Source organism: Bombus affinis, chromosome 9 (assembly GCF_024516045.1).
Source record: "Bombus affinis isolate iyBomAffi1 chromosome 9, iyBomAffi1.2, whole genome shotgun sequence".
In the NCBI taxonomy this organism is placed as follows: Eukaryota; Metazoa; Arthropoda; class Insecta; order Hymenoptera; family Apidae; genus Bombus; species Bombus affinis.
This window is the reverse complement of record NC_066352.1, coordinates 13539547-13566570: the sequence shown is the minus strand read 5'-3', so window position 1 is coordinate 13566570 and position 27024 is coordinate 13539547. Positions and strand designations below refer to the sequence as shown.

The window sequence follows — 27024 nt, the reverse complement described above, 5'->3', positions numbered from 1 at the left end:
ACGTCATCCAAATAGACAACGACGTAGGAATACGCAAGGTCGCCCAGGGCATTGAAAATGGCCCTCTGAAAAACAGACGGTGCATTTTTCAATCCGAACGGCATCGTTACGTACTCGTACTGCCCGTCGGGTGTAACGAACGCCGTGTATTCCGCCGAATTAGGATGTATAGGAATTTGGTGGAACCCGCTGGCCATGTCCAGGCTAATGAAGTATTTCGCCGTTTGTAACCTCGCGATTTGGTCCGCGATAAGGGGTAGGGGGTACCGGTCCGCGACCGTATTCTTATTCAACGCTCGAAAATCTACGCACAATCTATCCGAACCGTCCTTTTTCTTCACGAGTAGCATGGGGCTCGCGAACGGCGAATTGCTAGGTCTTATAATGTTAGCTCTGAGTAGTTCGCTGATTCGCGCTCGTACGATTCTCCGTTCTTCCTCACTAAGTCTATAGGGGCTTCTTTGGACGGTGATGTTAGGGTCGATCAACCGTATTTCTAATTGACCCGTATTTACGCGGGTACGTGGGAAACCCGTGATGAACGAGTTTTTGAATCTGCCGAGAATGGAAATCAATCGGTCTTTATCGTCGCCGAGTACCTCGGTGTCTACATCATTGAGATCGATCGCAGGTTCGGCGATATTATTACAGACATTAACCGTTTTCGACTTACAAATATCGAGGCTATTGCGCGTCATGAGTACGTCGAAGCCTTGGCTTAAAATTTCGCACCCAATAATAATATCGTGTTTTAAGTAATTGTCGGCAAGGACGTGAAAAATTACCTCCAGTGTAAGACCGCTGATACATACGGCGGACAGAATTTGGGTCGTACTCTTAACGCAAGTGTTCCCAATTCCACGCATTACTACTATCTCGGTCGTTCTCTTGCCGGAAAATTTTGAAGCTACCGATTCTTTGATTAATGAGCATTCAGCTCCGGAATCAAAACAAAACAGGAACGACTCACCCTCGTGACTTAATTTACCGGTCGGGGCCTCCACCACACAGAAGTTAACCTGTCGCTCCTCTTTCGTAGCAGGGTTTCCTCTACGTAAGGTCGGGCAGTTGGGCGCGATGTGGCCCTCCTCGTTACACCTGTAGCAGGACACCTTCGAAGACGTGGCAGCCCGGTTTTCCCCTGATTTTCGATTGCGTTTCTCCGCCTCCAGTCTTGTCCTCTCGCGGCACTCAGATGCTTTATGTCCGTGTCTACCACAGTGGTAGCACTTGTGTCGGGAGTCAGAAGGCTTATGCCGTTTAGCTTCGGGACTCGCGGAGGAGTTGCTTACTGAAGACGCCGGCCTCTTCACAGAATCGGAGAGCACTGTCATTTCGCCTGTGAGCTGGTCCTCGGTCTTGATATCGTTCGTGAGTGCTATCCGTAGGACGCGCTGGTCCTGTGAACCTATATGAAGGAGCACGGTAGCGTTGACTATCTCGTCCTTGGTACACCTTTCCCACCTCGCCATCAGGAAGGAACGTAAACGGCTGCTGTAATCTCCCAGGGTTTCACCCTCCAGTCGTGCTTGGTTTTTCATCTTCCATAGCGTCGTGGCGGCTGTCTCTTTCCCACCAAAGCGTGTAAGGAAACGGTCTTTAAACTTTGGCCAAGAGGAAATTTGAGTAGCAGGTACTTGTGTAAGCCACTGCGCTGCCGAGCTTTCTAGAGCGGCACTCAAGGCACAAAGTAGCGCACTGCCTTGCAAAGGTTTTTCTTCCATGATCACGTCAACAGTCGCACACCATGCGGCTGGGTCAGAACCCAAGCTTCCGGGGTTAAAACGCGGAAGCGGCACGATCGTAGATGTTTCACTCGGTCTTTGCTCTCGCGGCTGAGTTATCTGGCGCACGATGGCCATGAGTTGTTCCATCGTTACGTATGGCCCTGATCCCACTTCTGATGTCGGATTAAAGTCAGGATTATGGGGATGGGCGTTTAATGAATTTTCGTTGGAATTAGCCATTGCCGTGATACAATGGAGAGTTTATTAGCACGGGCTTATTAACAAGATTACGCACTAGTGATGATGACCTTAGGTTCGAAACGAATCCGCGGTCACGGGATGGTAAACGTATGTTCTCGCACAGTTCAAGTCTAACTCTTTATTAACTAGAAGTGATGTATTCGCTGGTTGTAAGGTGGCACTGTCATTCGTCGATGAGATCGTACGAAAGAATGAATCTCCGTCTCGACGATGTCGTCGAGGAAAACTATATTGGGTGGGTCTAAGGATATGAGATCCTCGGATTCGTCAAAGAAAGCTTTCTTTCCAAAGGAGAGGGAAATTAGCGCTGTTGCTAATTGGTCGATCTCCATATCGGCGTTTTGAAAGAGATGCTGGCCGCCCTTGAGGGGAGGTTGTTGACGGGGGGCAACGCTCGTGGAGGATAGGTTTCTCCTATCTTCCCGTAGTTGCAACAAAGTCTATTTGACGGACTTCGCTTGACTAAATCTTAAGATCTATAGCGGGTCCTTACGTTAGCTAAACATACGCCACAAAGGCATGCCGACACCCGGCGATCATCTTACCCGAAGGACAAAATCTGCGTGTGGCGGGCCGCGGGATAGAAACTATTGAAGTATTTACTGCCACGTATCGCTACGACTATTTCTTTTAAGGAGAGGTATAGAGTTACTCTGTGCCTTTGTTAGATAAAACGTTCATCCCTTTGACCGCGGCTACGTTCGGCGACTGATTGTCGCCTCGAGCCCAAGCTCATGATCATAAATCTCGAACAATCGGAGCGGCATTCGTTTAATCCAAGTTACAGAGTTGCGGTATTCCCGCGAATCCAAGGAGGAGCTCCGGCGTTCTTTCATCTCCGACATATATATATTATTATTATATATTAATAAATATAAAATATAAAATATAATATAAATATAATATAAAATATAAAATATAAAATATAAAATATAAAATATAAATATAAAATAATAAAATTAATATATATTATTATATAGTATTATTATAGTATTATTCGAATAGAATTAAGAATTAAAGATTAGATTTTAATTTCTGCCCGGAGAATTTTTACGATCGTACGATAATAAATGAGTAGATGGTAGATGAGTACGATATTTTTATCTTTCGTTGTTTATTCGAGCAATCGAAGGAAGTAAATTCTATGGTCGAACCTTCCGAAACGGTATTTCGTAAATATAGAAGCTTTTGTAAGTTTTATCGAGTGACTATTTTTATAGGTTTCGATATAAACCGGTTTTTCTTTTTAGAACAAAGCGAAAAAGACCATCGATCCAACGAATATGGATTGGGTAAACAATGTCGATTGTGCGAGCTGGCTCCCGTTACGCAAAGCCGATTGACAAAGTGTAACGCGCGTGATTCAAATTTTCGATACCATGATTGTTTACTTACGTAACTTTATTCATATTGAGTTTCACACTGATATTTTCCTAACGCGGTTAAGCTACCGACATCATCCGTTAATAATAATTTTCGCAAATCCTAAAAACATGCAGCTAAATAAATAAAGTATTCAAAATATCAGCGAGATAAGTTGTCAATTATTCGCTCGAACGATTTCACCACGTTATTTCTCTCTTTCGCAACGTAAATCTCTAGAAAAATTTCATTCGAAAGCAAGGCCGACGAAAATTTCAATCTCAACGATTTTTGTCTCCAGAAATGCAAAGATAAACAATTTCAGTATTTCGTTGCTTCTCCAAAACTCACGACTTTCCAAGAATTTATAATTCGAATCACGGGATGATCGAAACTCCACTGGCGCCAATTTCCCTACAATTTTCCCAAAACGCAGAAACTTGCTGATAAAATCCTAACCGAACTATCCTGCTCCTTCGAACCTCGATAAAACCTAATCTCTACGAATAATAAGTTAACAGCTAAGGGATGGCACTGAGGGGTCGGCCGAGAAGCAGGTACTTACTTGTCCAATCTAGAACACAGCCTCTCCATCGTACAATAAACTATAACAAACTATAGCCGTTTCTTTCAACCGTCGCGCGTTTCGTTCTTTTATCGTATCGTTTGCTCTCCGCGGTTCTAAAAGAAAAGAAAAGACGATTCGCTGTGTGATATCGTCGCGAATGATCAGTTCACTCGATCCTTCCTTCTTTCTCTCGATTGTCTGACGTTCAATTAGCGGCGTAATTAAGCTAGCTACGGAGACGAAGGATTTGCAGGATCATCCTCTACCCTGTGATAACTCGTGATTGTTCTAACTTATTCATTGGATGTCGCGAAACCACGCGAAGCTCTCGAAAAACGATTCACTTGAGGAATTCGATTCGTCCTTGCTGCTGCGAATTGTGCAGTTGGAGGAGGAATATGCGTTTTCGAGCGCGAGATTTTTAGCTCGATCGGAAGAGACTGCGATCTGTCGAAACAGGTGGTTAAAAACTCGCAACTAAATCTCCATCGAAATCTCCATTACTATTAGTAATTTCGCTAATATTGTACGATAGATTAAAATAATCGGACAAGTATTTTTACTTCTGTTACTTTTAAATCGATTATGAAAGAAAGATTATGAAAGCTGATTTGACCGAGTGATCTATAAACCAGTATTCCGCAACTGTATTCCATCTTTATGCCAGAAATAAATTTCCCAGCCACGATCCACTCTTTTCTAGTCTTCCTCCAGTATCGTTTGTAAAATCACAAGCAATGCCGTTTTAATTAACGTCTCTGTAAATCTATGTTTTAATTAAAATCTATGTTTTCAACAAATATCTTTCATCTTCTATTCCAAACCTATCTCAGCATTTCCAAAAAATGGCTGAATTTCAATCGTCCTTTCTCTCGCAGCTTGCAAATTCCATAGTATAGCCAATAACTTAAAATTTGACTTAATTTTGACTAAATAAAAGACTTAAATTTTGCAAAATATTGCAGACGTATCTGGCTACTAAAAATAAAACGACAAAATTTCACATTTGTAGCAAATGAATTTGTGAGAAAATTACGACATCAGATTGCTCCCATTCCTCCTCCAGCGTCGTTACAATTTTACATCAAAGTCCAACGCTATCGATACTAGCATCAGCGTCCCTAAATCTATCTTTGAAGCAATCCAAAGAAACGTTAACAGTGTTCGATAATCGTTTCTACATATCGAGATGGATTTACCGTTGCGGTTTTCCAGGGGATTTTGTGCGTTTATAGAAAGAGAAAGGGATTAAGAGAGTGGAGACTGATCCACAACGATAAAACCGGCTCGATTGCACGGGGAATTGACTAAGCTTCGAGTGGATCGTCTCCTCGGTCAACTTCCGTTCCCGTCGAACTTCCGAGAGCCTCGCGAGGACGCGGTTGGCCAGAAATTGCCAACTAGTGGAAATAATCTTACACATGTACACGTGTGATTATTTCCACCAGTTGGCAATTTCTGTACATGTGTTCTGTATGACCACGTATATGTGTATGTAGATTTATTTGGTTGGAATAATCTTCGTGCGGATTAAAAAATACATACAAATATCATAAACGTTCACGATATATTTAGAAAGTTTAGCTTGAGCATATTTGTGGTAATATTTTAAGCGATTCGAGATATGTTCGATATATTTGGTTAATTGGATATATATGGTAACTTTTTCAAAGTTGGAAATTACGTGATATCGATATTTCTTACTTCATTTTTTTGGTTTTTTTTTTTTGTTTGTTTGTTTGTTTTTTTTTTTTTTTTTTTTTTTTTTAAATATACATATACATATACATATACATATACATATATACCCTGTTATTATCTAATATAGAAAAGATTACATCGCGGATAAAAGGATTTTCGTGGATTTTAATCGTAAAAGAGAAATCGTAAAAGAAAATCTGAAAATACGATAGAATTGAAAGAGGTAGTTTCGAATTCTTTGACGATAGTTGAATTAATTAGTAAGTATCAGTGACAAGACCTAAGAGTACGAAGTTCCATAAATGAGTCTCCTGGTTTCTCATCTTCGACCGCGTCGTCTTACTCTAATCCAATTCTTTCTCATTGTCATTGTTATTCGTCAACTTCAATGTATATCGTCATCCATGCGTCCTGCAAGATGGCATTTTGTGGCACGACGTCTGTTGTCGATGGAAACGCACGCACGCGTACGAAGGGAGACAAAAGAGATACAACAAAACGAAGCTAAAACAAAAGTAAACGAAAATGAAAAACGAAGGAACGAATAAAATGAAAGAAAGCGGATATTTATGCAAATCCGTATTTTGTTTTTGTAACGAGAAAGTTAAAGGAAAATCCCATGAACTCACCGATAGCCGATTTCCCATGTTTTACGTGTGCGTGGAGCGTTCTCGCTCGAGTCGAGAATATAAAAGATGTTCTAGAAAACGTCTCGAGTCTTTTCAATGATTCTCGATGAGCATAGGATATAAAAGAAAAGGAAAAAAAAAACGATATCTTCTAAGCTACGCTTAAGTACGATTCTGTGTAAAAGAAAAATAACAAAAATGTCTGTCTATCTGTCCCCCTTTCTCTCTCTTTCACACGAATATAAGACAGACACACACACACACACACGCACGCACGCACACACACACACACGCACACACGCACACACACACGCGCACACACGCACGCAAACACGCACGCACACACGCACACACACGCGCGCGCGCACACACACACATACACACATACGTTACACACAGTCACAAAACATACGAATTCTCTGGAAAAAAAATATTAAGCTCGTAGGTAAACCAAAGATAAGGAATGTTCGGTGTTAGTCGTTAGGAAAGCTCATTAACACAACCGGATATTCATCATCCGCCTTTGATCGATCACGTCTTTTAAAAGCAGAATTAATACTCGAGTCATCGCTCTAAATCGCTCTAAAATCGCTCCGATCAAAGAGAAATAAAAAATTATGTGAAAGATATGAGAATATAGTTTAACGAAAAACACAGCGAAATTTCGTGACTTTTTTTTTTTTTTTTTTAATTTTTTCTTTTTTCTTTCGTTACGCGCAAGTAATTACGGTGATTATCGTTGTTTCTATTTACAAAGAGGATAAAACGCGGAGACGATCAGACGTCGTACATACGTACATATACGGCACACGAAATTGTCATCAATACTTTCGCCGTCATATACACGTGCGTGCGCGTGTGTGCGTGCGTGTGTGTGTGCGTGTGTGTGTGCGCGCGTGTGTGCGTGCGTGTGTGTGCGCGTGTGTGTGTGCGTGTGTGCGTGTGTGCGCGTGTGTGTGCGTGTGTGCGTGCGTGTGTGCGTGCGTGTTTGCGTGCGTGTTTGCGTGCGTGTGTGTGTGCGTGTGTGTGTGCGTGTGTGTGTGTGTGTGTGTGTGTGGGTCTGTCTTATATTCGTGTGAAAGAGAGAGAAAGGGGGACAGATAGACAGACATTTTTGTTATTTTTCTTTTACACAGAATCGTACTTAAGCGTATCTTAGAAGATATCGTTTTTTTTTTTCCTTTTCTTTTATATCCTATGCTCATCGAGAATCATTGAAAAGACTCGAGACGTTTTCTAGAACATCTTTTATATTCTCGACTCGAGCGAGAACGCTCCACGCACACGTAAAACATGGGAAATCGGCTATCGGTGAGTTCATGGGATTTTCCTTTAACTTTCTCGTTACAAAAACAAAATACGGATTTGCATAAATATCCGCTTTCTTTCATTTTATTCGTTCCTTCGTTTTTCATTTTCGTTTACTTTTGTTTTAGCTTCGTTTTGTTGTGTCTCTTTTGTCTCCCTTCGTACGCGTGCGTGCGTCTCCATCGACAACAGACGTCGTGCCACAAAATGCCATCTTGCAGGACGCATGGATGACGATATACATTGAAGTTGACGAATAACAGTGACAATGAGAAAGAATTGGATTAGAGTAAGACGACGCGGTCGAAGATGAGAAACCAGCAGACTCATTTATGGAACTTCGTACTCTTAGGTCTTGTCACTGATACTACGTTGGCAAGAGGATCTTGAGATTGATCGAAAACATCGAATGGAGTGATCAGTTTCGTTTCACAGATACCGTCACTTCTACTACTTGCTCTCGTTCACGTTTCCCAATTTTAATTATCTTCTAACGTCTAAGTATTTGACTCGCCATTGTTCAATTTTGATTCGCTCGATGCTGCGTGTTGTCCTTGCGGTCGCCTTGAATTCTACCGAATCTCTTCCTCAAGAAATCCCCGAGGAAAAGTATTTTTCATTCGATTTTAGTCGGCCAAATCCCCCAATCCTTTCGTTTATTCTGGAAAAAAAATCATGTAAAAAAATATATGTAAAAAACCTGGAATTAATTTAAAAAAAAAAGAAAAAAAAAGAAAAGAAAAGAAAAGAAAAGAAAAAAAAAGAATGTAATAATGCATGGCTATGTCGTACTGTGGCGTATCGGTATTTTTGCATGTACCACCCTACAATTAGAATTCAGCATATATTCTGGAAAAAAAAATCATGTAAAAAAAATATATGTAAAAAACCTGGAATTAATTAATTAAAAAAAAAAAAAAAAAAAGAAAAAGAAAAGAAAAGAAAAGAAAAAAAAGATTAGATTTTACAAAACATGTAACACATATTACGGCTTGACAGTGAATTAATTCAAGTGACAGTGAACAGTAGTACAACATTCAGAACTTTATCGTAGCGCACTCGCGCTAGTGTGTTAGCTTAAAAATTAGAATCGCTCTGTGTGAGAAACATTCTATATGTACGTGCGTACTTACTCTCCTTGAACAGGTGTATATGACGGCGAAAGTATTGATGACAATTTCGTGTGCCGTATATGTACGTATGTACGACGTCTGATCGTCTCCGCGTTTTATCCTCTTTGTAAATAGAAACAACGATAATCACCGTAATTACTTGCGCGTAACGAAAGAAAAAAGAAAAAATTAAAAAAAAAAAAAAAAGTCACGAAATTTCGCTGTGTTTTTCGTTAAACTATATTCTCATATCTTTCACATAATTTTTTATTTCTCTTTGATCGGAGCGATTTTAGAGCGATTTAGAGCGATGACTCGAGTATTAATTCTGCTTTTAAAAGACGTGATCGATCAAAGGCGGATGATGAATATCCGGTTGTGTTAATGAGCTTTCCTAACGACTAACACCGAACATTCCTTATCTTTGGTTTACCTACGAGCTTAATATTTTTTTTCCAGAGAATTCGTATGTTTTGTGACTGTGTGTAACGTATGTGTGTATGTGTGTGTGTGCGCGCGCGCGTGTGTGTGCGTGTGTGTGCGTGTGTGTGCGTGTGTGCGTGCGTGTGTGCGTGCGTGCGTGTGTGTGTGTGTGTGTCTGTCTTATATTCGTGTGAAAGAGAGAGAAAGGGGGACAGATAGACAGACATTTTTGTTATTTTTCTTTTACACAGAATCGTACTTAAGCGTAGCTTAGAAGATATCGTTTTTTTTTTCCTTTTCTTTTATATCCTATGCTCATCGAGAATCATTGAAAAGACTCGAGACGTTTTCTAGAACATCTTTTATATTCTCGACTCGAGCGAGAACGCTCCACGCACACGTAAAACATGGGAAATCGGCTATCGGTGAGTTCATGGGATTTTCCTTTAACTTTCTCGTTACAAAAACAAAATACGGATTTGCATAAATATCCGCTTTCTTTCATTTTATTCGTTCCTTCGTTTTTCATTTTCGTTTACTTTTGTTTTAGCTTCGTTTTGTTGTATCTCTTTTGTCTCCCTTCGTACGCGTGCGTGCGTTTCCATCGACAACAGACGTCGTGCCACAAAATGCCATCTTGCAGGACGCATGGATGACGATATACATTGAAGTTGACGAATAACAATGACAATGAGAAAGAATTGGATTAGAGTAAGACGACGCGGTCGAAGATGAGAAACCAGGAGACTCATTTATGGAACTTCGTACTCTTAGGTCTTGTCACTGATACTACGTTGGCAAGAGGATCTTGAGATTGATCGAAAACATCGAATAGAGTGATCAGTTTCGTTTCACAGATACCGCCACTTCTACTACTTGCTCTCGTTCACGTTTCCCAATTTTAATTATCTTCTAACGTCTAAGTATTTGACTCGCCATTGTTCAATTTTGATTCGCTCGATGCTGCGTGTTGTCCTTGCGGTCGCCTTGAATTCTACCGAATCTCTTCCTCAAGAAATCCCCGAGGAAAAGTATTTTTCATTCGATTTTAGTCGGCCAAATCCCCCAATCCTTTCGTTTATTCTGGAAAAAAAATCATGTAAAAAAAATATATGTAAAAAAACCTGGAATTAATTTAAAAAAAAAAAAGAAAAAAAAAGAAAAGAAAAGAAAAGAAAAAAAAAGAATGTAATAATGCATGGCTATGTCGTACTGTCGCGTATCGGTATTTTTGCATGTACCACCCTACAATTAGAATTCAGCATATATTCTGGAAAAAAAATCATGTAAAAAAAATATATGTAAAAAACCTGGAATAAAAAAAAAAAAAAAAAAGAAAAAAAAAAAAAAAGAAAGAAAAGAAAAGAAAAGAAAAAAAAAACAGTCGTTCTATGCCGACGGATGACACGCGATCAATTTGTGTCGGAACACGAATGGATGGGTGATCGTGTATACCTAAACGATTATGTATTGCGACGAACAGCTAAAATCACGACAGGACGCTCGAGTCGCAGGAAGTCGATTATCGCGTGTTTCAGAGTTTGCCGAGTTAAAGTTAAAATGTCTTTTTAACCGATAAAAAGTCGCGTTTAATACATAGATATTTAAATAAAAATATAAACATTATGTAGCAATCAAAAAACCAAGGGAACAAAAATAGTAATAGATAGGAACCGAGAACGAAGTATTTTCAAGATATTTTAACGAGGTTAAACAAAAATGCTATTGATTTAATGTGTTACCATTATTTCGAAATTAGTCGGGTGATTCAAGGAATAAATATGCCACTTAAATGCGCATCAGACATGGAATTAGCGAATACGCGTTTGTCGTAGGATAAACGGACTATAGAATCACGTACGATTTACTAATTTCAATATTTATTCGCTTTCTAATGCACCCGAAATGGCAGTGAAAAGGAAGAGAGGCATCCCATGGTCGTCTCGTATTCCGGTTTTCCGCTTCGATTCTTATCAAACCACTGACAACCTTTGATCTCGTTAAATTGCTTCCGTTTAATATATGCTCGATCTTAAAAAAGGAAATTACAAACCAGGAAATGCAATAACCAGGAAAGGCAAAGCTCGTAAGAATCCAGACATCTTTGTCAATTTAGAGCAACAATGTATAAATGTACGAGTTAAAGTAAATTTAAAAAACTCGTAGATTAATAGAATTTCGTGAACAAGTGACTTTAAAAAATCAATTCTATCGTATTGTAATATTTTATGATATATATGTATATGTATAAAGCTTTTTTAATTATAAATAAAAATGAAAAAATGTCCCTCTTGTTCGAGACTTTCTAATGAAATGAAATTTTGTCGAGATAACAAAGGCAAGCAAAGATACGGTAGAAAAGGTAAAAATAATATTTTGCTTCGGCTATAAGCAACAAGATAGTAAGTAAAGTCGATGGGTAGACGGACGAAGGATAATAACTGGAAAAGTTATCGGAACATGTTTTTGGAAATGATTGGCAACGTTCTTCTTTCTCGACGATTTATTTATTTATCGCTTAGATTTTACAAAACATGTAACACATATTAGGGCTTGACAGTGAAATCAAGCGACAGTGAACAGTAGCACAACATTCAGAACTTCATCGTAACGCACTCACGCTTAAAAATTAGAATCGCTCTGTGTGAAAAACATTCTATACGTACGTGCGTACTTACTCACCTTCAACAGGTGTATATGACGGCGAAAGTATTGATGACAATTTTGTGCGCCGTATATGTACGCACGTACGACGTCTGATCGTCTCCGCGTTTTATCCTCTTTGTAAATAGAAACAACGATAATCACCGTAATTACTTGCGCGTAACGAAAGAAAAAAGAAAAAATTAAAAAAAAAAAAAAAAGTCACGAAATTTCGCTGTGTTTTTCGTTAAACTATATTCTCATATCTTTCACATAATTTTTTATTTCTTTTTGATCGGAGCGATTTTAGAGCGATTTAGAGCGATAACTCGAGTATTAATTCTGTTTTAAAAAGGCGTGATCGATCACAGGCGGATGATGAATTTCCGGTTGTGTTAATGAGCTTTCCTAACGACTAACACCGAACATTCCTTATCTTTGGTTTATCTACGAGTTTAATATTTTTTTTCCAGAGAATATGTATGTTTTGTGACTGTGTGTAACGTATGTGTGTGTGTGTGTGTGTGCGCGCGCCCGCGCGCGTGTGTGTGCGCGTGTGTGTGTTCGTGTGTGTGTGCGTGTGTGTGCGTGTGTGCGTGTGTGCGTGCGTGTGCGTGCGTGTGCGTGCGTGTGTGTGTGCGTGTGTGCGTGTGTGTGTGCGTGTGTGCGTGCGTGTGTGCGTGTGTGTGCGTCGTGCCACAAAATGCCATCTTGCAGGACGCATGGATGACGATATACATTGAAGTTGACGAATAACAATGACAATGAGAAAGAATTGGATTAGAGTAAGACGACGCGGTCGAAGATGAGAAACCAGGAGACTCATTTATGGAACTTCGTACTCTTAGGTCTTGTCACTGATACTACGTTGGCAAGAGGATCTTGAGATTGATCGAAAACATCGAATAGAGTGATCAGTTTCGTTTCACGGATACTGCCACTTCTACTACTTGCTCTCGTTTGTCCCAATCTCAAGATCGTCCCTTGCAAAGGTATCCAGTTCACCTACCTCAAACTTTTTCATCTAAATCATTTGTCTTAAATTATTTCCTTCCAAGTCTGCAAAGAAAAAAAAAAAAGAAAAAAGAAAGAGAAAAATGGAAAAGAAGGAAGAGGAGTAAAAGAGAAAAGGAAAGAAGTTCTCCAAATTTTCTCATCTCGTCTCGCGTTCCATTTTCCCTCCTTTATAATACCGGGAAGTAGAAGAAGAATAGAAAAAATGGCTGCTCCTTCAGAATCTACGTTCCGTTTTCTACACGTTGCTCGATCAACCGATTAAGGGATAATATCGAACGAGATCTTGAAATAACCGAATCTTGAAATAATCGTCGAATAATTTAAACACTTTGTCTGACATAGACAGAGAAGCGTATTACGGTGATACATAATTCGTAAAAGTACGGAAATCGGATCTCTGTACGTAAGTCGGGAAGATTTCTGACTTCCTCGACCCTCGTAAGGTTGTATGGCCTACATATTTCATCGTAGATAGGACGAAATAAATTTTTCGTATCTCGGTTCGCAACTTCAAACTGTTGAAAACAGCGGAACGTAAAAACGTAAATTGACGGAAAAACGACGTTGTGTAAATACAACATTGTCCCTTAATGGTTCGAGGCTTGTTTTCAGTGCGTGCTATAATCAAATTTTATCCATCAACTCACCAATCCCATCCTCTGCAGCCAAAGGTCATTTTGCAGTTCGACCATTCATATACTATATATCGTGATACTATATATATGACAACACATATTAGTATATAGAAGGGTTGAAAGCACCCCATGATAACAGCGAACGAACGATCGATAACGTGGAGTATCGCTTGCCCCGCGCGATCTAGAGAAAGAAAGTAGTCACAGATAATCTCGACATCATCGATAATTTTCCATTTTCTACTTTCTTTCTCTAGATCGCGCGGGGCAAGCGATACTCCACGTTATCGATCGTTCGTTCGCTGTTATCATGGGGTGCTCATCGTTTCGATTGTTCCTTTCAACCCTACACGCCATTCTATCTTCGATCATTTCGCGTTACGATAAAAGCGACGCGCGGGCTGCGTCCTTTAAGGGAGAAAAATGAAAGATAAAGCATAATACGAAGCTTTACGTTTCTTTTCAATTTTGTTTCATTCGCGCGCGTATATCGTCGTCTTTCTCGTTTGTTTCTTGCTAGACAGACGCTTTAAATTAACGTAAACGTACGATTAGAAGGAGAACTTAGAAATACGCTTATTATATCGTATCAGCCGATTTTTCTGCATTTTTTGGGAAAGTCGTTGAAATCAACCGGCGGGAGAATCGAGTTTCGACATCCTTTTGTCACCAGTCGCCCTTAGTTTTGTGTTTTCTTAACAATGCAGCAAACATACATACATATATATATATTATTATTATATATTAATAAATATAAAATATAAAATATAATATAAATATAATATAAAATATAAAATATAAAATATAAAATATAAAATATAAATATAAAATAATAAAATTAATATATATTATTATATAGTATTATTATAGTATTATTCGAATAGAATTAAGAATTAAAGATTAGATTTTAATTTCTGCCCGGAGAATTTTTACGATCGTACGATAATAAATGAGTAGATGGTAGATGAGTACGATATTTTTATCTTTCGTTGTTTATTCGAGCAATCGAAGGAAGTAAATTCTATGGTCGAACCTTCCGAAACGGTATTTCGTAAATATAGAAGCTTTTGTAAGTTTTATCGAGTGACTATTTTTATAGGTTTCGATATAAACCGGTTTTTCTTTTTAGAACAAAGCGAAAAAGACCATCGATCCAACGAATATGGATTGGGTAAACAATGTCGATTGTGCGAGCTGGCTCCCGTTACGCAAAGCCGATTGACAAAGTGTAACGCGCGTGATTCAAATTTTCGATACCATGATTGTTTACTTACGTAACTTTATTCATATTGAGTTTCACACTGATATTTTCCTAACGCGGTTAAGCTACCGACATCATCCGTTAATAATAATTTTCGCAAATCCTAAAAACATGCAGCTAAATAAATAAAGTATTCAAAATATCAGCGAGATAAGTTGTCAATTATTCGCTCGAACGATTTCACCACGTTATTTCTCTCTTTCGCAACGTAAATCTCTAGAAAAATTTCATTCGAAAGCAAGGCCGACGAAAATTTCAATCTCAACGATTTTTGTCTCCAGAAATGCAAAGATAAACAATTTCAGTATTTCGTTGCTTCTCCAAAACTCACGACTTTCCAAGAATTTATAATTCGAATCACGGGATGATCGAAACTCCACTGGCGCCAATTTCCCTACAATTTTCCCAAAACGCAGAAACTTGCTGATAAAATCCTAACCGAACTATCCTGCTCCTTCGAACCTCGATAAAACCTAATCTCTACGAATAATAAGTTAACAGCTAAGGGATGGCACTGAGGGGTCGGCCGAGAAGCAGGTACTTACTTGTCCAATCTAGAACACAGCCTCTCCATCGTACAATAAACTATAACAAACTATAGCCGTTTCTTTCAACCGTCGCGCGTTTCGTTCTTTTATCGTATCGTTTGCTCTCCGCGGTTCTAAAAGAAAAGAAAAGACGATTCGCTGTGTGATATCGTCGCGAATGATCAGTTCACTCGATCCTTCCTTCTTTCTCTCGATTGTCTGACGTTCAATTAGCGGCGTAATTAAGCTAGCTACGGAGACGAAGGATTTGCAGGATCATCCTCTACCCTGTGATAACTCGTGATTGTTCTAACTTATTCATTGGATGTCGCGAAACCACGCGAAGCTCTCGAAAAACGATTCACTTGAGGAATTCGATTCGTCCTTGCTGCTGCGAATTGTGCAGTTGGAGGAGGAATATGCGTTTTCGAGCGCGAGATTTTTAGCTCGATCGGAAGAGACTGCGACCTGTCGAAACAGGTGGTTAAAAACTCGCAACTAAATCTCCATCGAAATCTCCATTACTATTAGTAATTTCGCTAATATTGTACGATAGATTAAAATAATCGGACAAGTATTTTTACTTCTGTTACTTTTAAATCGATTATGAAAGAAAGATTATGAAAGCTGATTTGACCGAGTGATCTATAAACCAGTATTCCGCAACTGTATTCCATCTTTATGCCAGAAATAAATTTCCCAGCCACGATCCACTCTTTTCTAGTCTTCCTCCAGTATCGTTTGTAAAATCACAAGCAATGCCGTTTTAATTAACGTCTCTGTAAATCTATGTTTTAATTAAAATCTATGTTTTCAACAAATATCTTTCATCTTCTATTCCAAACCTATCTCAGCATTTCCAAAAAATGGCTGAATTTCAATCGTCCTTTCTCTCGCAGCTTGCAAATTCCATAGTATAGCCAATAACTTAAAATTTGACTTAATTTTGACTAAATAAAAGACTTAAATTTTGCAAAATATTGCAGACGTATCTGGCTACTAAAAATAAAACGACAAAATTTCACATTTGTAGCAAATGAATTTGTGAGAAAATTACGACATCAGATTGCTCCCATTCCTCCTCCAGCGTCGTTACAATTTTACATCAAAGTCCAACGCTATCGATACTAGCATCAGCGTCCCTAAATCTATCTTTGAAGCAATCCAAAGAAACGTTAACAGTGTTCGATAATCGTTTCTACATATCGAGATGGATTTACCGTTGCGGTTTTCCAGGGGATTTTGTGCGTTTATAGAAAGAGAAAGGGATTAAGAGAGTGGAGACTGATCCACAACGATAAAACCGGCTCGATTGCACGGGGAATTGACTAAGCTTCGAGTGGATCGTCTCCTCGGTCAACTTCCGTTCCCGTCGAACTTCCGAGAGCCTCGCGAGGACGCGGTTGGCCAGAAATTGCCAACTAGTGGAAATAATCTTACACATGTACACGTGTGATTATTTCCACCAGTTGGCAATTTCTGTACATGTGTTCTGTATGACCACGTATATGTGTATGTAGATTTATTTGGTTGGAATAATCTTCGTGCGGATTAAAAAATACATACAAATATCATAAACGTTCACGATATATTTAGAAAGTTTAGCTTGAGCATATTTGTGGTAATATTTTAAGCGATTCGAGATATGTTCGATATATTTGGTTAATTGGATATATATGGTAACTTTTTCAAAGTTGGAAATTACGTGATATCGATATTTCTTACTTCATTTTTTTGGTTTTTTTTTTGTTTGTTTGTTTTTTTTTTTTTTTTTTTTTTTTTTCTTTTTTTTTTTTAAATATACATATACATATACATATACATATACATATATACCCTGTTATTATCTAATATAGAAAAGATTACATCGCGGATAAAAGGATTTTCGTGGATTTTAATCGTAAAAGAGAAATCGTAAAAGAAAATCTGAAAATACGATAGAATTGAAAGGGGTAGTTTCGAATTCTTTGACGATAGTTGAATTAATTAGTAAGGGATACTCCGTGATTGATAAAATGAACAGGTATCAGTTCATCAGAGGCTGTAATTTCGTCGATTGCAATCCGATCGCGGATTCCCATTTCCATTTGCGGATTTATATCCAATTAACGTTGATAAGTTATCGCTGATTGATCATGCGATGGAAATTAGTCGAAATTAGATATCTACGTAATCGATAATTCAGTCTATAATTTACTTATTGATAGTTTTCGAAGATATTTTTTCCATTCTTCTTGAGAAAAGCTGTTCCTTCTGCGGTAAACGTGTAGAAAATTAAAAGAACAGTAAACGAAGTAAAATCGCTAAAAGGGTTAATTAACTAAATCATAATATAATCATCGAAACTAATCATATGTTCTACTTCTAGACAAGATTTATATCTACTGTTATCAATTATTAAAAAGAACTTTTCTCTGCTACTCACGAAACATCGAGCCTCGATTTCCCTGACACCTTCTCGACCGATAATAAATCTTGACACGAGACGCGTGTAAAAAGCCGTGGAAAGGATACGAAAGATCGGCCATAAAGCACACGAAGACTATTCCCGACCAATTATGTACAAACGTTCTCTATAATCGAGCGAACTAATGAAAAAGTCGCACGAAAAACACGAGTTTATATTTAATAATCGATCGTTCGAAAAAGGGACTCCATTATGGAGAATAAAAGTAAGAGTACGAAGTTCCATAAATGAGTCTCCTGGTTTCTCATCTTCGACCGCGTCGTCTTACTCTAATCCAATTCTTTCTCATTGTCATTGTTATTCGTCAACTTCAATGTATATCGTCATCCATGCGTCCTGCAAGATGGCATTTTGTGGCACGACGCACACACACGCACACACGCACGCACACACGCACACACACACACACACGCACACACACGCACGCACACGCACGCACACGCACGCACACGCACGCACACGCACGCACACACGCACACACACACGAACACACACACGCACACACACACGCGCGCGGGCGCGCGCACACACACACACACACACACATACGTTACACACAGTCACAAAACATACATATTCTCTGGAAAAAAAATATTAAACTCGTAGATAAACCAAAGATAAGGAATGTTCGGTGTTAGTCGTTAGGAAAGCTCATTAACACAACCGGAAATTCATCATCCGCCTGTGATCGATCACGCCTTTTAAAAACAGAATTAATACTCGAGTTATCGCTCTAAATCGCTCTAAAATCGCTCCGATCAAAAAGAAATAAAAAATTATGTGAAAGATATGAGAATATAGTTTAACGAAAAACACAGCGAAATTTCGTGACTTTTTTTTTTTTTTTTTTAATTTTTTCTTTTTTCTTTCGTTACGCGCAAGTAATTACGGTGATTATCGTTGTTTCTATTTACAAAGAGGATAAAACGCGGAGACGATCAGACGTCGTACGTGCGTACATATACGGCGCACAAAATTGTCATCAATACTTTCGCCGTCATATACACGTGCGTGCGCGTGTGTGCGTGCGTGTGTGTGTGCGTGTGTGTGTGCGCGCGTGTGTGCGTGCGTGTGTGTGCGCGTGTGTGTGTGCGTGTGTGCGTGTGTGCGCGTGTGTGTGCGTGTGTGCGTGCGTGTGTGCGTGCGTGTTTGCGTGCGTGTTTGCGTGCGTGTGTGTGTGCGTGTGTGTGTGCGTGTGTGTGTGTGTGTGTGTGTGTGGGTCTGTCTTATATTCGTGTGAAAGAGAGAGAAAGGGGGACAGATAGACAGACATTTTTGTTATTTTTCTTTTACACAGAATCGTACTTAAGCGTAGCTTAGAAGATATCGTTTTTTTTTTCCTTTTCTTTTATATCCTATGCTCATCGAGAATCATTGAAAAGACTCGAGACGTTTTCTAGAACATCTTTTATATTCTCGACTCGAGCGAGAACGCTCCACGCACACGTAAAACATGGGAAATCGGCTATCGGTGAGTTCATGGGATTTTCCTTTAACTTTCTCGTTACAAAAACAAAATACGGATTTGCATAAATATCCGCTTTCTTTCATTTTATTCGTTCCTTCGTTTTTCATTTTCGTTTACTTTTGTTTTAGCTTCGTTTTGTTGTGTCTCTTTTGTCTCCCTTCGTACGCGTGCGTGCGTCTCCATCGACAACAGACGTCGTGCCACAAAATGCCATCTTGCAGGACGCATGGATGACGATATACATTGAAGTTGACGAATAACAGTGACAATGAGAAAGAATTGGATTAGAGTAAGACGACGCGGTCGAAGATGAGAAACCAGCAGACTCATTTATGGAACTTCGTACTCTTAGGTCTTGTCACTGATACTACGTTGGCAAGAGGATCTTGAGATTGATCGAAAACATCGAATGGAGTGATCAGTTTCGTTTCACAGATACCGTCACTTCTACTACTTGCTCTCGTTCACGTTTCCCAATTTTAATTATCTTCTAACGTCTAAGTATTTGACTCGCCATTGTTCAATTTTGATTCGCTCGATGCTGCGTGTTGTCCTTGCGGTCGCCTTGAATTCTACCGAATCTCTTCCTCAAGAAATCCCCGAGGAAAAGTATTTTTCATTCGATTTTAGTCGGCCAAATCCCCCAATCCTTTCGTTTATTCTGGAAAAAAAATCATGTAAAAAAATATATGTAAAAAACCTGGAATTAATTTAAAAAAAAAAGAAAAAAAAAGAAAAGAAAAGAAAAGAAAAGAAAAAAAAAGAATGTAATAATGCATGGCTATGTCGTACTGTCGCGTATCGGTATTTTTGCATGTACCACCCTACAATTAGAATTCAGCATATATTCTGGAAAAAAAAATCATGTAAAAAAAATATATGTAAAAAACCTGGAATTAATTAATTAAAAAAAAAAAAAAAAAAAGAAAAAGAAAAGAAAAGAAAAGAAAAAAAAGATTAGATTTTACAAAACATGTAACACATATTACGGCTTGACAGTGAATTAATTCAAGTGACAGTGAACAGTAGTACAACATTCAGAACTTTATCGTAGCGCACTCGCGCTAGTGTGTTAGCTTAAAAATTAGAATCGCTCTGTGTGAGAAACATTCTATATGTACGTGCGTACTTACTCTCCTTGAACAGGTGTATATGACGGCGAAAGTATTGATGACAATTTCGTGTGCCGTATATGTACGTATGTACGACGTCTGATCGTCTCCGCGTTTTATCCTCTTTGTAAATAGAAACAACGATAATCACCGTAATTACTTGCGCGTAACGAAAGAAAAAAGAAAAAATTAAAAAAAAAAAAAAAAAAAGTCACGAAATTTCGCTGTGTTTTTCGTTAAACTATATTCTCATATCTTTCACATAATTTTTTATTTCTCTTTGATCGGAGCGATTTTAGAGCGATTTAGAGCGATGACTCGAGTATTAATTCTGCTTTTAAAAGACGTGATCGATCAAAGGCGGATGATGAATATCCGGTTGTGTTAATGAGCTTTCCTAACGACTAACACCGAACATTCCTTATCTTTGGTTTACCTACGAGCTTAATATTTTTTTTCCAGAGAATTCGTATGTTTTGTGACTGTGTGTAACGTATGTGTGTATGTGTGTGTGTGCGCGCGCGCGTGTGTGTGCGTGTGTGTGCGTGTGTGCGTGCGTGTGTGCGTGCGTGCGTGTGTGTGTGTGTGTGTCTGTCTTATATTCGTGTGAAAGAGAGAGAAAGGGGGACAGATAGACAGACATTTTTGTTATTTTTCTTTTACACAGAATCGTACTTAAGCGTAGCTTAGAAGATATCGTTTTTTTTTTCCTTTTCTTTTATATCCTATGCTCATCGAGAATCATTGAAAAGACTCGAGACGTTTTCTAGAACATCTTTTATATTCTCGACTCGAGCGAGAACGCTCCACGCACACGTAAAACATGGGAAATCGGCTATCGGTGAGTTCATGGGATTTTCCTTTAACTTTCTCGTTACAAAAACAAAATACGGATTTGCATAAATATCCGCTTTCTTTCATTTTATTCGTTCCTTCGTTTTTCATTTTCGTTTACTTTTGTTTTAGCTTCGTTTTGTTGTATCTCTTTTGTCTCCCTTCGTACGCGTGCGTGCGTTTCCATCGACAACAGACGTCGTGCCACAAAATGCCATCTTGCAGGACGCATGGATGACGATATACATTGAAGTTGACGAATAACAATGACAATGAGAAAGAATTGGATTAGAGTAAGACGACGCGGTCGAAGATGAGAAACCAGGAGACTCATTTATGGAACTTCGTACTCTTAGGTCTTGTCACTGATACTACGTTGGCAAGAGGATCTTGAGATTGATCGAAAACATCGAATAGAGTGATCAGTTTCGTTTCACAGATACCGCCACTTCTACTACTTGCTCTCGTTCACGTTTCCCAATTTTAATTATCTTCTAACGTCTAAGTATTTGACTCGCCATTGTTCAATTTTGATTCGCTCGATGCTGCGTGTTGTCCTTGCGGTCGCCTTGAATTCTACCGAATCTCTTCCTCAAGAAATCCCCGAGGAAAAGTATTTTTCATTCGATTTTAGTCGGCCAAATCCCCCAATCCTTTCGTTTATTCTGGAAAAAAAATCATGTAAAAAAAATATATGTAAAAAAACCTGGAATTAATTTAAAAAAAAAAAAGAAAAAAAAAGAAAAGAAAAGAAAAGAAAAAAAAAGAATGTAATAATGCATGGCTATGTCGTACTGTCGCGTATCGGTATTTTTGCATGTACCACCCTACAATTAGAATTCAGCATATATTCTGGAAAAAAAATCATGTAAAAAAAATATATGTAAAAAACCTGGAATAAAAAAAAAAAAAAAAAAAGAAAAAAAAAAAAGAAAGAAAAGAAAAGAAAAGAAAAAAAAAACAGTCGTTCTATGCCGACGGATGACACGCGATCAATTTGTGTCGGAACACGAATGGATGGGTGATCGTGTATACCTAAACGATTATGTATTGCGACGAACAGCTAAAATCACGACAGGACGCTCGAGTCGCAGGAAGTCGATTATCGCGTGTTTCAGAGTTTGCCGAGTTAAAGTTAAAATGTCTTTTTAACCGATAAAAAGTCGCGTTTAATACATAGATATTTAAATAAAAATATAAACATTATGTAGCAATCAAAAAACCAAGGGAACAAAAATAGTAATAGATAGGAACCGAGAACGAAGTATTTTCAAGATATTTTAACGAGGTTAAACAAAAATGCTATTGATTTAATGTGTTACCATTATTTCGAAATTAGTCGGGTGATTCAAGGAATAAATATGCCACTTAAATGCGCATCAGACATGGAATTAGCGAATACGCGTTTGTCGTAGGATAAACGGACTATAGAATCACGTACGATTTACTAATTTCAATATTTATTCGCTTTCTAATGCACCCGAAATGGCAGTGAAAAGGAAGAGAGGCATCCCATGGTCGTCTCGTATTCCGGTTTTCCGCTTCGATTCTTATCAAACCACTGACAACCTTTGATCTCGTTAAATTGCTTCCGTTTAATATATGCTCGATCTTAAAAAAGGAAATTACAAACCAGGAAATGCAATAACCAGGAAAGGCAAAGCTCGTAAGAATCCAGACATCTTTGTCAATTTAGAGCAACAATGTATAAATGTACGAGTTAAAGTAAATTTAAAAAACTCGTAGATTAATAGAATTTCGTGAACAAGTGACTTTAAAAAATCAATTCTATCGTATTGTAATATTTTATGATATATATGTATATGTATAAAGCTTTTTTAATTATAAATAAAAATGAAAAAATGTCCCTCTTGTTCGAGACTTTCTAATGAAATGAAATTTTGTCGAGATAACAAAGGCAAGCAAAGATACGGTAGAAAAGGTAAAAATAATATTTTGCTTCGGCTATAAGCAACAAGATAGTAAGTAAAGTCGATGGGTAGACGGACGAAGGATAATAACTGGAAAAGTTATCGGAACATGTTTTTGGAAATGATTGGCAACGTTCTTCTTTCTCGACGATTTATTTATTTATCGCTTAGATTTTACAAAACATGTAACACATATTAGGGCTTGACAGTGAAATCAAGCGACAGTGAACAGTAGCACAACATTCAGAACTTCATCGTAACGCACTCACGCTTAAAAATTAGAATCGCTCTGTGTGAAAAACATTCTATACGTACGTGCGTACTTACTCACCTTCAACAGGTGTATATGACGGCGAAAGTATTGATGACAATTTTGTGCGCCGTATATGTACGCACGTACGACGTCTGATCGTCTCCGCGTTTTATCCTCTTTGTAAATAGAAACAACGATAATCACCGTAATTACTTGCGCGTAACGAAAGAAAAAAGAAAAAATTAAAAAAAAAAAAAAAAGTCACGAAATTTCGCTGTGTTTTTCGTTAAACTATATTCTCATATCTTTCACATAATTTTTTATTTCTTTTTGATCGGAGCGATTTTAGAGCGATTTAGAGCGATAACTCGAGTATTAATTCTGTTTTAAAAAGGCGTGATCGATCACAGGCGGATGATGAATTTCCGGTTGTGTTAATGAGCTTTCCTAACGACTAACACCGAACATTCCTTATCTTTGGTTTATCTACGAGTTTAATATTTTTTTTCCAGAGAATATGTATGTTTTGTGACTGTGTGTAACGTATGTGTGTGTGTGTGTGTGTGCGCGCGCCCGCGCGCGTGTGTGTGCGCGTGTGTGTGTTCGTGTGTGTGTGCGTGTGTGTGCGTGTGTGCGTGTGTGCGTGCGTGTGCGTGCGTGTGCGTGCGTGTGTGTGTGCGTGTGTGCGTGTGTGTGTGCGTGTGTGCGTGCGTGTGTGCGTGTGTGTGCGTCGTGCCACAAAATGCCATCTTGCAGGACGCATGGATGACGATATACATTGAAGTTGACGAATAACAATGACAATGAGAAAGAATTGGATTAGAGTAAGACGACGCGGTCGAAGATGAGAAACCAGGAGACTCATTTATGGAACTTCGTACTCTTAGGTCTTGTCACTGATACTACGTTGGCAAGAGGATCTTGAGATTGATCGAAAACATCGAATAGAGTGATCAGTTTCGTTTCACGGATACTGCCACTTCTACTACTTGCTCTCGTTTGTCCCAATCTCAAGATCGTCCCTTGCAAAGGTATCCAGTTCACCTACCTCAAACTTTTTCATCTAAATCATTTGTCTTAAATTATTTCCTTCCAAGTCTGCAAAGAAAAAAAAAAAAGAAAAAAGAAAGAGAAAAATGGAAAAGAAGGAAGAGGAGTAAAAGAGAAAAGGAAAGAAGTTCTCCAAATTTTCTCATCTCGTCTCGCGTTCCATTTTCCCTCCTTTATAATACCGGGAAGTAGAAGAAGAATAGAAAAAATGGCTGCTCCTTCAGAATCTACGTTCCGTTTTCTACACGTTGCTCGATCAACCGATTAAGGGATAATATCGAACGAGATCTTGAAATAACCGAATCTTGAAATAATCGTCGAATAATTTAAACACTTTGTCTGACATAGACAGAGAAGCGTATTACGGTGATACATAATTCGTAAAAGTACGGAAATCGGATCTCTGTACGTAAGTCGGGAAGATTTCTGACTTCCTCGACCCTCGTAAGGTTGTATGGCCTACATATTTCATCGTAGATAGGACGAAATAAATTTTTCGTATCTCGGTTCGCAACTTCAAACTGTTGAAAACAGCGGAACGTAAAAACGTAAATTGACGGAAAAACGACGTTGTGTAAATACAACATTGTCCCTTAATGGTTCGAGGCTTGTTTTCAGTGCGTGCTATAATCAAATTTTATCCATCAACTCACCAATCCCATCCTCTGCAGCCAAAGGTCATTTTGCAGTTCGACCATTCATATACTATATATCGTGATACTATATATATGACAACACATATTAGTATATAGAAGGGTTGAAAGCACCCCATGATAACAGCGAACGAACGATCGATAACGTGGAGTATCGCTTGCCCCGCGCGATCTAGAGAAAGAAAGTAGTCACAGATAATCTCGACATCATCGATAATTTTCCATTTTCTACTTTCTTTCTCTAGATCGCGCGGGGCAAGCGATACTCCACGTTATCGATCGTTCGTTCGCTGTTATCATGGGGTGCTCATCGTTTCGATTGTTCCTTTCAACCCTACACGCCATTCTATCTTCGATCATTTCGCGTTACGATAAAAGCGACGCGCGGGCTGCGTCCTTTAAGGGAGAAAAATGAAAGATAAAGCATAATACGAAGCTTTACGTTTCTTTTCAATTTTGTTTCATTCGCGCGCGTATATCGTCGTCTTTCTCGTTTGTTTCTTGCTAGACAGACGCTTTAAATTAACGTAAACGTACGATTAGAAGGAGAACTTAGAAATACGCTTATTATATCGTATCAGCCGATTTTTCTGCATTTTTTGGGAAAGTCGTTGAAATCAACCGGCGGGAGAATCGAGTTTCGACATCCTTTTGTCACCAGTCGCCCTTAGTTTTGTGTTTTCTTAACAATGCAGCAAACATACATACATATATATATATTATTATTATATATTAATAAATATAAAATATAAAATATAATATAAATATAATATAAAATATAAAATATAAAATATAAAATATAAAATATAAATATAAAATAATAAAATTAATATATATTATTATATAGTATTATTATAGTATTATTCGAATAGAATTAAGAATTAAAGATTAGATTTTAATTTCTGCCCGGAGAATTTTTACGATCGTACGATAATAAATGAGTAGATGGTAGATGAGTACGATATTTTTATCTTTCGTTGTTTATTCGAGCAATCGAAGGAAGTAAATTCTATGGTCGAACCTTCCGAAACGGTATTTCGTAAATATAGAAGCTTTTGTAAGTTTTATCGAGTGACTATTTTTATAGGTTTCGATATAAACCGGTTTTTCTTTTTAGAACAAAGCGAAAAAGACCATCGATCCAACGAATATGGATTGGGTAAACAATGTCGATTGTGCGAGCTGGCTCCCGTTACGCAAAGCCGATTGACAAAGTGTAACGCGCGTGATTCAAATTTTCGATACCATGATTGTTTACTTACGTAACTTTATTCATATTGAGTTTCACACTGATATTTTCCTAACGCGGTTAAGCTACCGACATCATCCGTTAATAATAATTTTCGCAAATCCTAAAAACATGCAGCTAAATAAATAAAGTATTCAAAATATCAGCGAGATAAGTTGTCAATTATTCGCTCGAACGATTTCACCACGTTATTTCTCTCTTTCGCAACGTAAATCTCTAGAAAAATTTCATTCGAAAGCAAGGCCGACGAAAATTTCAATCTCAACGATTTTTGTCTCCAGAAATGCAAAGATAAACAATTTCAGTATTTCGTTGCTTCTCCAAAACTCACGACTTTCCAAGAATTTATAATTCGAATCACGGGATGATCGAAACTCCACTGGCGCCAATTTCCCTACAATTTTCCCAAAACGCAGAAACTTGCTGATAAAATCCTAACCGAACTATCCTGCTCCTTCGAACCTCGATAAAACCTAATCTCTACGAATAATAAGTTAACAGCTAAGGGATGGCACTGAGGGGTCGGCCGAGAAGCAGGTACTTACTTGTCCAATCTAGAACACAGCCTCTCCATCGTACAATAAACTATAACAAACTATAGCCGTTTCTTTCAACCGTCGCGCGTTTCGTTCTTTTATCGTATCGTTTGCTCTCCGCGGTTCTAAAAGAAAAGAAAAGACGATTCGCTGTGTGATATCGTCGCGAATGATCAGTTCACTCGATCCTTCCTTCTTTCTCTCGATTGTCTGACGTTCAATTAGCGGCGTAATTAAGCTAGCTACGGAGACGAAGGATTTGCAGGATCATCCTCTACCCTGTGATAACTCGTGATT

At 38.3% G+C, this 27024-nt stretch overlaps 2 long non-coding RNA genes across 2 annotated transcripts; both read right to left on the bottom strand.

The window, feature by feature from the left end:
• Positions 1-3051: 3051 nt before the first annotated feature.
• Positions 3052-26722, bottom strand: LOC126920727 (uncharacterized). Its single transcript, XR_007712060.1, has 3 exons — positions 26519-26722; positions 14945-14965; positions 3052-3685 (listed from the first exon to the last, which is right to left on the bottom strand). It is a non-coding gene; the product is annotated as an uncharacterized LOC126920727 (long non-coding RNA).
• Positions 19046-21102, bottom strand: LOC126920746 (uncharacterized). Its single transcript, XR_007712079.1, has 2 exons — positions 21032-21102; positions 19046-19075 (listed from the first exon to the last, which is right to left on the bottom strand). It is a non-coding gene; the product is annotated as an uncharacterized LOC126920746 (long non-coding RNA).
• Positions 26723-27024: the final 302 nt, after the last annotated feature.